The 10,355-nt window shown below is 30.5% G+C and overlaps 1 long non-coding RNA gene across 1 annotated transcript; it reads left to right on the top strand.

Annotated features, from left to right (window-relative positions):
* The first annotated feature begins 2,401 nt into the window (after positions 1–2,401).
* On the top strand, positions 2,402–6,274 carry LOC139503084 (uncharacterized). Its single transcript, XR_011659019.1, has 3 exons — positions 2,402–2,504; positions 4,088–4,178; positions 4,943–6,274. It is a non-coding gene; the product is annotated as an uncharacterized lncRNA (long non-coding RNA).
* The last annotated feature ends 4,081 nt before the right edge of the window (positions 6,275–10,355 follow it).

Here is a 10,355-nt window from a genome sequence, read left to right as displayed (position 1 = left end):
TTTCTAACCAATCATATTGTTTTCCATATGAATGAGATGAACCACAAACATTTAAATAAAACATTGTAACATTTACCGAGATCACACAAATCAAAATAACCAAGACATTTCAATGGAATAATACCGATCAATTAAAAAAAATATCGCCTAAATGTGACAGTATAATACATTATATACAAACAAAAAAACTCAGCATAGAAAAACGCAATTTAGTGAATAATACGATAATACATTTCAACACGTAAACCGAAAATTAGAAACGGACATCTTACTGTTACAGGAGTAGTGCTCATCACAAACATGACAAAACGGACATATTTTTATGACGTTTGTATAATTTTTTTGACTAAATATATATATGCAATACTTTATCCTACAATTTGGCTGTATCTGTTTACAATACAGGTATTGCTTCACATCTACGCCTACTGCCGGACTACGTTTGTGTATTACTGTTGAGTGTTGTATGAACCTGTTAGACCTCAGAATGTGTATTGCAGTCGCATTCAAATTACGTATTGCTTAATCTTACGTGAACTATAGATTAATTTACGTTTTAGTTGTATTAAAGCATTTCTGAAGAACATTATGAATGGAAAACATTTTCAGACAATCATGAACAGCAGGATAAACCCTATTTTCCACGGCGCCAATCATCGAGTAAACAAACTTAAAAGTGTCCATGAAACAACCATACAACATTGTAAATTTCATCTGTTCAGTGAAGGTCACGTTAAGTTCAAATTTTTGAAGCGTAGGACGAATCATATACTTTTGTTTAACATGGTTTAACTTATTTGACATTTAAATGTTTAGGACTATATTATCGTCAAAAAACAAAATCAATTTTATTTTACTAAGTCCATTGAAGCGTATTGATTTACATTCTTGGTGCATCATTCTGATAAAGTCACTGAACTTTGCGTTCAGGAAGAACATTTACAGATTTAATTGATGAGAATATCTGTTTTGTTAAAATCTCAAAGTTTTCTAAAGAAATTTGATGATACATATACAGTCTTTATTGCAGTATTTTTTAATTGCTTCAGCTTATTTGATATTAAGATACGAAGAAATGGTTGGATTTAAAATGTGACAACATCCCACTTGAAATCATATGACATGAAAGTTAATAATTATACCGTATGTCCAGTCTTCAACAATGAGTTAAAATCATATTGCAAAATCAGCTTCAAAAGGCCCTTAATTGACCAATGTACTTCAACATGTCAAATTATAATGAGGTGAAACAAATCCATGAAAGTATATTTATCATGTTAATGAACAATATCAAAATGATTAGAAGTATAAGTAGATATAGCAGGAAAAATACAAACACATCAAACGAACGGAAACCAAATAAATTTTCAAACACATACGTTGTATTTGTATTTCCTTTGGGTAATTGCTTTATTTTGTTTTTGATAAAAATTCCATTTTTAAAAATGCAAAACAAACGTTCAAGTGAATACAAATTTTGTTTAAATACGTTTACATTAATATAATTAGGAAATGTTATTTATTTTTGATGCACAAAGAATCGATCGCAACAGTATTTACTTATCTGGCTAATTGATATTCAAAACAATTATCAAATGAAAGATATTGGCACTTTTGAAGTAATGAAAACATAAAAGTTACAGCAACGGGGTATGGAATATCAACAACATCACATGATAACCAAACAAATAGACTGACAATAAACACCAACATATTTTTACTCCGAAACTAATTGTTATTTCATATGAAAGCTTTGTGAACGGCTCTATTATGATGAATTAAAACAAAAGTTTTATAAAATCATGGAAAATTCAAATCGAAAAGTCGTTTAGCAAATAGTAACATCAAAAAGCTCAAACATTAAAAGAATGGAAAAAAATATGACACTTTCAATAACCTTTAAATTTTGTACGTCAGAAGCGATTTTCCTGATCTTGATTCATGGGGGATATTTCAGACTTAAAAAAAAGTCATTGTTAAGATAGGGCGATACCTTTCAATGTTTCATCTTTCAGAAATAATTTTATTTTGCAATGCAAGTCGTATGAAACTAATACAAATGTGATGATAGCATGACGATTGATGTAACATAGAAGTCAGCTAGATGAATCTACAAAGTAGATAACAGCCATTCGGTTCACATCAGGAGCTTCCACTACTATGGCTGTACGATTATACGACCTGCCAATGGATTTTTAGTTTTGAAAGAAATTTCTTTAATATGGAGGACATCACAATCGTCACAATGAATATAAGTATAAAATCTGAAAATCATAATCATTTAAAGCTTTTTCATTCAATTGATGATAATTATTACATCAGTGTTGGTGATATCATGCATGATATTATGATAACTTCATTTCAATTTACTATTTTATGATTGTTATTATTCATATTTTGTAGGTTGTAAAGATGCTGATAATTGTTGTAAGCCTTTTTGCTTTCTGCTGGTTACCACTTCAAACATACAATTTTGTATCAGCTATTTATCCCAAAATAAACAGGTAACTGATATTCTTAATGAGTGTAATTTAATTCCGAATGACAGGGATCACAAACCAGCAGAATATGGTGTTAAGAAAACCCCTTGTAGATTTTGAAAAGGAGTAGGCTTATGCCGCTACAAGGCAGCACTCGCACCTGCAAAGTGGAAAGGGATTAATATAAGTTGCAAAACTTGTTTCCCAATCCACTATAAATAAATATGTTTAAACTAAGAAAATGAGGTGGTAAAGATAATTCACAAGTAAAACCTTTTTTATCGTACAAAAACACGAGGTGTGTTTTTCGACAAGAAAAACCTTAAAATATGAATTTCATTTTACCGTAAACATTTACTTTTAGGATTTCAATTCTATTTTAGCGACAACTCAAAAGTTTTCAGATCCGTTCCTGTGTCAATACACCCTACAGCTCATTTGTAGGATTACATAAAACTCACCTACTTATCTACATATAAGCTTTATGATTTTCGAACAGCGGTGTACTACTGATGCGTTTATTTAGCAATCATTATCCAGTTACAATGGAAATATCACTTTAACTACATGACACAAGACAAGATAATAATTTTTTTTTTTCTGTTAGAACAACTGTTTATATGGGAGGAAGTTTTTGCATACTTTAAATACGCTTGAAAGAGTGAATTGGGTTTAAGGATAGATCATCACTAATTATAACATTTGTCAAAATATATATGTTGCAGTAAAATTGATACCGTTTTATGGCATGTCTTACACTGGGTCGAATGTTATGCTTGTAGGCTATTAGTCTCCGATGATGTTATTAACCAGTTTTCAGTTCTTTTTATCAAGCACGAAAATGCTTTAACTGATTCTGTAAAATTTACACACTCAAGATAACATTTGAAGTTTTCTATTTTCAATCCTCAACGACCATGATTGTTTTCCGGAATTAATTTGTTATACCTTTGGCTTTCCCGTTTTTACTAGTTTCAACAACTTGTATTTTGAGATTCGCTTAATATAACTTTGATAAAATATTGAGCAAAATGGTGCAGTATTAATGTGTTTAGTAAAAGAAACACGTCAGGTTAAATGGCGATAGTATGATTCAAAGCACTTCCGGAAAATTGAATATTGGTCATTGAAAACCTTGAATCGTCGCAACAATAAGGGAAATCATAACAACACAAACAAAACCTTAGACTAAGGGTGTTTTTCTTTCTAACCAAAATTTGGTAATGTTGTGTGCCGTTTGTTATCGTTTGCTTTACGCAAAAGTGGAAACAAATACAGCATGTTATAAGTGTTTACTGACCCTGTTTGAACTTTCAATAATGCATGAACATGTTAATGGTAAACAGAGTATTACAAAAGTTGAAAAAATACATCTTTTAATCAGGCTAAAGTTAAAAACAAATGAAGCGTTTGTACGAACAAACGATAAACGACAAATTTTAGACACATTTTAGCGAGTGCATAGTTTTCAAAGTTTAGGTAAACGTTGCAAACATATGTTAGAGACAATTGATCAAAACATTTGCGCGCCTAGTCGTTTGCATCGTTTGTCGAAATAAACTCTAAAGCTTGTTCTATTATAAGTGTATCTTCTCTTGTATTTTCAGATTTAAATACATAAATATAATTTGGTTTTGTTCAGACTGGTTGGCTATGAGTAATTCTTGTTACAATCCTTTTATCTATGGACTTTTAAACGTGAGTAAAACATAATTTAAGATTTTTTTTACAGAAAACTGAAATAGATTTAAAAAGAAAACTGAATCAAAAAATTGAATTTTGGTCATCATCGTTTATTAGTATGCATCATATGTGTACTAACATAGCACCATCGGCTTTGATTTTGATAAAAGATCATTACACAAAAATAATAAAATATCCCAATTCATCAAAGCCATAAATGTATCATCAAATCACGAGTTGTAGGGCAGTAACTAAATCATGTGATTAGTGTTCATGTACGCAATTAGTCATTGATTTTTTAAAATTCATACTAAGTTAGTTTAGTACAAGTATCAAGGAAAAAACATCATACAAATTTTTTTTTTAAATGAATAAAAAAAAGATTACTAAAAAACTATTTTGAACGGGTGAAATCCGTGAATTTTATTACACCAAATGAAAACAAAAACCTAAACAATTCAGCTAAATTAAAAGAGCGTATGCTTCTTGCTATTTCTTTTCATGAGTGTATTTTTGGAAATAAGAAGATGAGGTTTGATTTACAATGACATAACTGTGTACCAGAGACCAAACGACGTGGAACTTTGCAACTATAACTTATTGTACATCCCTGCAAAATAAGCAACTACCCTACCGTATGGCAATCTATAAATAGCACAGTTTACGATACAATTCATTGAAAACAAATACAATTATCTTATCAATGTACAACAAAAATTAACAAAATTTTATTTTGATTGTATTCCAAATATTTTAATTCTATTAAAACTGTTTTGTAGGAAAAATTTAAAAGGGAATTCAAAAACTTACGTAAAATTTGTATAAAAAAGAAAAGAACAGAAAGCAATCATTTGACAGATGATTCTGACAGAATTAATCAGAGAACCAGTATAATGTACCGACTCAGTGATAGTGGTAATGAGAGGAGAATCCAGTCGAGGAAACAAAAACGTAGCGTTTGTTTTATTAGATCCGGTAATCAGGCTACGAACTTATAGAATAAATACTAGATTTCTATAGCATGTTAAGAAAATAAGCTAGGTCTGCAAATGTCTAGGTCTACAATATCATATAAAAGTGCAATGGCAATATAAAAAAGAAGATGTGGTATGATTGCCAATGAGACAACTATCTACAAAAGACCAAAATGACACAGACATTAACAACTATAGGTCATCGTACGGCCTATGTTTACTTTTAAAAATAGTTTGCAAAAAACGAACAATTTACTCGAAATGATATCAATAACACGAACAATACATCAAGAGAAAATAAAAAATCGAATGAAAGAAGAGGAAACTGATAAGCCGTACCTATATACATGTTTGATTAAATTATTGAATTGTGTACTTTGTGTTTATATGACAACGTTGTGAATTTGTTGACTATAAAGATGAACATTGGCATTATTTGTTCTGTTATCAAATGTTGATTAATTAAGTTAAATGTCTTCTGATCTTTTATCAAATGTTGATTATTTTAGTTAAATGTCTACTGATCTTTTTGAAATGCCGTCATATATATGTTTCTCATTTAAATTATGCGCATTTCTATGTTTGCGAAAACTGTTACTTTATTAATTGAAAATATTGCTTGATCCAGTTTTAAGTAATCAATGTATGTGTATTATTCAGTTTTTTGTGCCAAAAGTTATTTGTGTATAGTTTAATGTTACTTAAACCTTAACAATGTGTGTCTGCGTCAAAACCTGATGTATAACACGATTAAACTAATATATTTCTATTTCAAGTATGTGCAACGCTATGTTGGTGAATGCTGTTTCTTAAATAAGTGATTACTTGGTCCAGTTTTTTTGTCTACGGTTAATTATCTTGTTTTTTTTTAAATTGTAAATACAATAAGGACAAATACTTTTCTAGTAAGGTTTGTCTGATGAAAAGAGGATGGTTTCTATACTCCATCTATCAATACTATCACAAGTAAATACATTTTGATCATGCATCATAACGCCATTAGAACTGAGTACAGGGATACTGGACTATTTACCGTAATTGAATGAGTTGTTGTTTATACATATATGTGTGAGTTTTAGCTATATTGTAAACATATTTGTATTTGTCACAAATTTTATGGCAATAAATATTCGAATTGCATCGATTTTTTTTCTGTGAAAATGAATGTTGGTGGTTATGCGGTCTGTTTTATTGTACATTACTTTGAGGGGTTTCTGTTATCCGTTTGATGTATTATAAGACAAATATAAATATGTTTCTAAATAAATATTTAGGGTATTTTAAGCTTGATACTAATTACCATGTCATGCTTTAAGTCCAGCTGATTCGTGCATATTTTCAGAAGAATTGTGGGTTTGATGATAAAAGCATCAAACTTTGCACAATGGTAGATATACATGTATATGGTAGTCAATTTAAGCTATGGACCCACCCTAAAAAATCGTATATGGCGGTCATTTTAAAGATATCTGCCAATCAGTCAAAATCTCAGTTACCATTTTTAAATGACAGCAAATAATATTCAAATCTAATATTTTTAAAGCATAACAAATGTGATTCAACGTTTAAAGTAAGTCATGGCGGTTTTTTAAACTTTGCAAAAAATTTTAAATGGCGGACATTTCACAATGGCCGCCAAAAATGTAAAAAATTGATTTATCTAAACTAAAACAGGGCTCTGTTGATATTCATTTCATTCTTCGAATTGCTATTTGTAGTTGATACTACGTTCTAAGGATTTTATTTCCATAATACAAAGCTTGCAAGATATCCCATAAATGGAAACATTCGAACGTTTTCATGACGCCTATATGATTTGTTTGACTGTGTTCCATCTAAGTCACATATGATGATTTAAATAAAGACAATGTGGCATGATAGCTAATGCAACAAATCTCAACAAGAGACCTAATGTTACAAAAATTAACAGCTGTCATTCACCAGACGGCCTTCAACAATGGGAAAAGATCACACCACATGTTTTACATCTCCTTGTCCGATTCATAGTATTTTTTTTCTTAAGAAAATTTGTCAATGCTGTGTGATCTGTTCCTTATATTTCATGTGTTTTCCATATCTGTGTTGTCGACAATTGAGTTTATAAAGCAGTGGTATCTATCAAACAGAAATGGGAAACCTGATTTCATTTCAAACTTTCACATTTGGTCAAATATAAGATAACAAAATTAAAAAGATGTTGGTTTACTTAACATGTACCAACATGTTTTGAATTTATTATATTGGATATGACTCATCAAGCTATTTAACCAGAACAACTGCTGACCCTCCTTGAACACCTGGGATCATCCCTTGTTTTATGAGAGGGTTCATGTTGCTCATGTTGTCTTGCTCATCTTCTTTAACATATAAATAACAACATATTTTCACAGCAGTTTTTAAAATGTGTACCGAGAACAGCCCATGTAGTCTTTGCACAACATTTCACCACATTTGAAAAAGCAATGTACATAAAATGTTCCTTCATCCAAGCATATCTTGGATGTGCAGGATGAAGGTCATTCTTAGAATATGAGCCTGAGGCTCGAAAGTAATGAATTAGCTTAACTTCTCTGTGAGGGGTGAAGCTTACATGTAATATATCTGTTTAAAGAAACAAACTATAACCACCAGACCATAGCTGGCCAGTGACCTTGACCCTAGTGTATAAGCACCTGTTCCATAATAACTTGTCATAATTTAAAGCAAGTTTATGTCGACCAAATACAAAAACCAATTGGAAAAGGGTGGGTCTGACTGATAATCCCTAGGGTGGGAATTAATTACTTTCGAGCCTCAGGCTCATATTCTAAGAATGACCTTCATCCTGCACATCCAAGATATGCTTGGATGAAGGAACATTCTCATTCATATTTCGCCTTCGGTCTCAAGTAATGAATTAGCTTGTTTAAAGTGTAGACACAAACTAAAAACAATTTTTATATAAATGCCAACATTCAATAAAGCACAAAAATCACAAGATCATCCAGTAACTACAACCGAAGAAAAGTGTTTTAGTACTGATATTATTCACTCCTTGTTAAAAAACTTATAAAAAGTTTTAGCCTATGTCCAGACTAAGCTGTTGCCATAATGTCTTTAATAGAACATCCTGAAGCTAAATGCACTTATGAAGAGGTTCCTCTAAATGAGTGAAACTTAATTGTCGGCTAAAATAAGAACTCTCTCTAACTATCTAAACTTTACGAAAAGACTTAGATGAATTCTCTCACATATTTTGTACACAAAACATGATAAATCATTGTCTTAACAACACAAAGTTTTGGTTTATCAAACCCTTAATCACTACATTAGGTAGACTAACTAACAGATCTAGTTTTTTTTCAAAAACTCATGTATATGAAAAAATAAAGTGCCATGTCTCTGAATGAAAGACATAGAATGTAAATCTAGAGCTAATAAAGAATGCACTTTGGCAGCTGTAGTCAAGGCAAATAAAGACACAAGTATAAAAGACAGTCTTCAATGTTAAATCCTCTAATGAATATAAAGAACTTAAAAAAGATAGCACTAAATTCATCTCCAAAGTGAAAGAGTATCTAACTCTTCAATTGCAGATTCAGGTTAAAGCAACCTTTCACATATACATGTAGTAAACAAACAAGTCTGTTTGAACATAGAACAGGTAAAACTCACATTAAACATGCTGAATATGAAAAGCTTCTGTTTTACAAAATAGTCAATAATCTATAACATCCTTTTTAGATAGTGATAAGGAATTAGTTTGAACACACCAAATAATGAAATTTCTCAAAAAATATTGATTATGCTTGATCATAGATGCATGGTCTCCAAGATAAAGTGTAAACATATTTTACAAATGATTCTGAAATCTCCTGTTTATATTAAAGTGATTTCTGAATATAATACACACGTTTTTACCCTACTGCACAATCAACCCTTCAGGTGTTGGTTCACTTATATTTTTTACAATACACAGTTTAATTAAGTTTTTTCCTGACGGAAAGGCATTCTGCTGTATGCAACATTGTTACTAATTTTTATGCTTAGCAGTTTAACTGGCAAATAAATTAAAATTGGTCTTAGCAAAGAAAACCAACTCTGAGCAGGCCAAACAAGAATAATCAAAAGAGCCTTCTGAACTTTATCATTAATAATTTTCTTTATAATTATCCCCAACAAGGAAAAAGATGGGAAAATATAAAGTCTTAATTCTGACCATGAAAAGTACAAACATCTCTGAAAGGAGCTTGTTGGTCAAAAGACAACGAAACAATTATCTACAGATTTGAAAATAAAAACGTGATAAAAACAAAATAAATATATCTTCTTTCAATTGCCATCTTGTTGAATCTGTAAATTTTTAGACATACGATAAGCATCAAAATGTTCTTACCAGGAATATAATGAGCTGTGATAAAAATGTCCTTTCTTGAACACCAAGCCCAAATAATGAAATATTTGTAGTAAGCCTGTCAAGTGACAAAGAGGTTATACCTCCTATTGCATTATAAAAGCTACTGAAATTGTATTTTCTGATTGTATAACTCTTTGTGACTAAATATTTCTCTCCAAAAGAAAAATATAGCCAACAATTCTAAGTAATCTATATGAAATGAGCGCATGTTCTTAAAGAAGCTCCATCTACCAACAGAAATTTTTTTCTTCAAATTAGGATCCCAAATTCTTCTAGTGAGGCATCTGGTCCAATCGAAAAACTTATTTGGATGGGTCTAATCAATTTTCAATTTCTGATTTTAAATTGTTAAAAATTTCACCTATTGATGATAATAATCACTGTAACAATTATACAGTGCTTCAACATTATTTCTCGCCATGTTTCTGCAATGTAACATTCCCACAGATACTGCATCAAAAGCATGCACAACAAGACCAATATATGATGCAAATCATCTATAATACAGATATATATAAGAACTTCCCAAGGGAGATAATTTTACTATTTCTCATCTGTCAGAAAAACCTTAGATAGCTCAGTATCAATAATGAGACAAAGGAAAACAGTGTGTTTCCAAGGAATGAGTACCAACTTCTTAAAACTTATTCTAAAGCACAGTATTATTAAGCATTTGCACCATTTTTTCTGTATTGACAGTACAACTATCTAAATTCTGATCCATAATAAAAGAATCATCAATGTATAAACTATATCATGTATATATTTCAAGTGATATTTTTTCATAAAAATGCATAGACAGGTTTTAAAACCTTAGTAAAA

The sequence above is a fragment of the Mytilus edulis genome, chromosome 14 (assembly GCF_963676685.1).
Source record: "Mytilus edulis chromosome 14, xbMytEdul2.2, whole genome shotgun sequence".
Taxonomy (NCBI): domain Eukaryota; kingdom Metazoa; phylum Mollusca; class Bivalvia; order Mytilida; family Mytilidae; genus Mytilus; species Mytilus edulis.
Note: the sequence above shows the minus strand (reverse complement) of the source record. Positions and strands in the feature narration are given on the sequence as shown.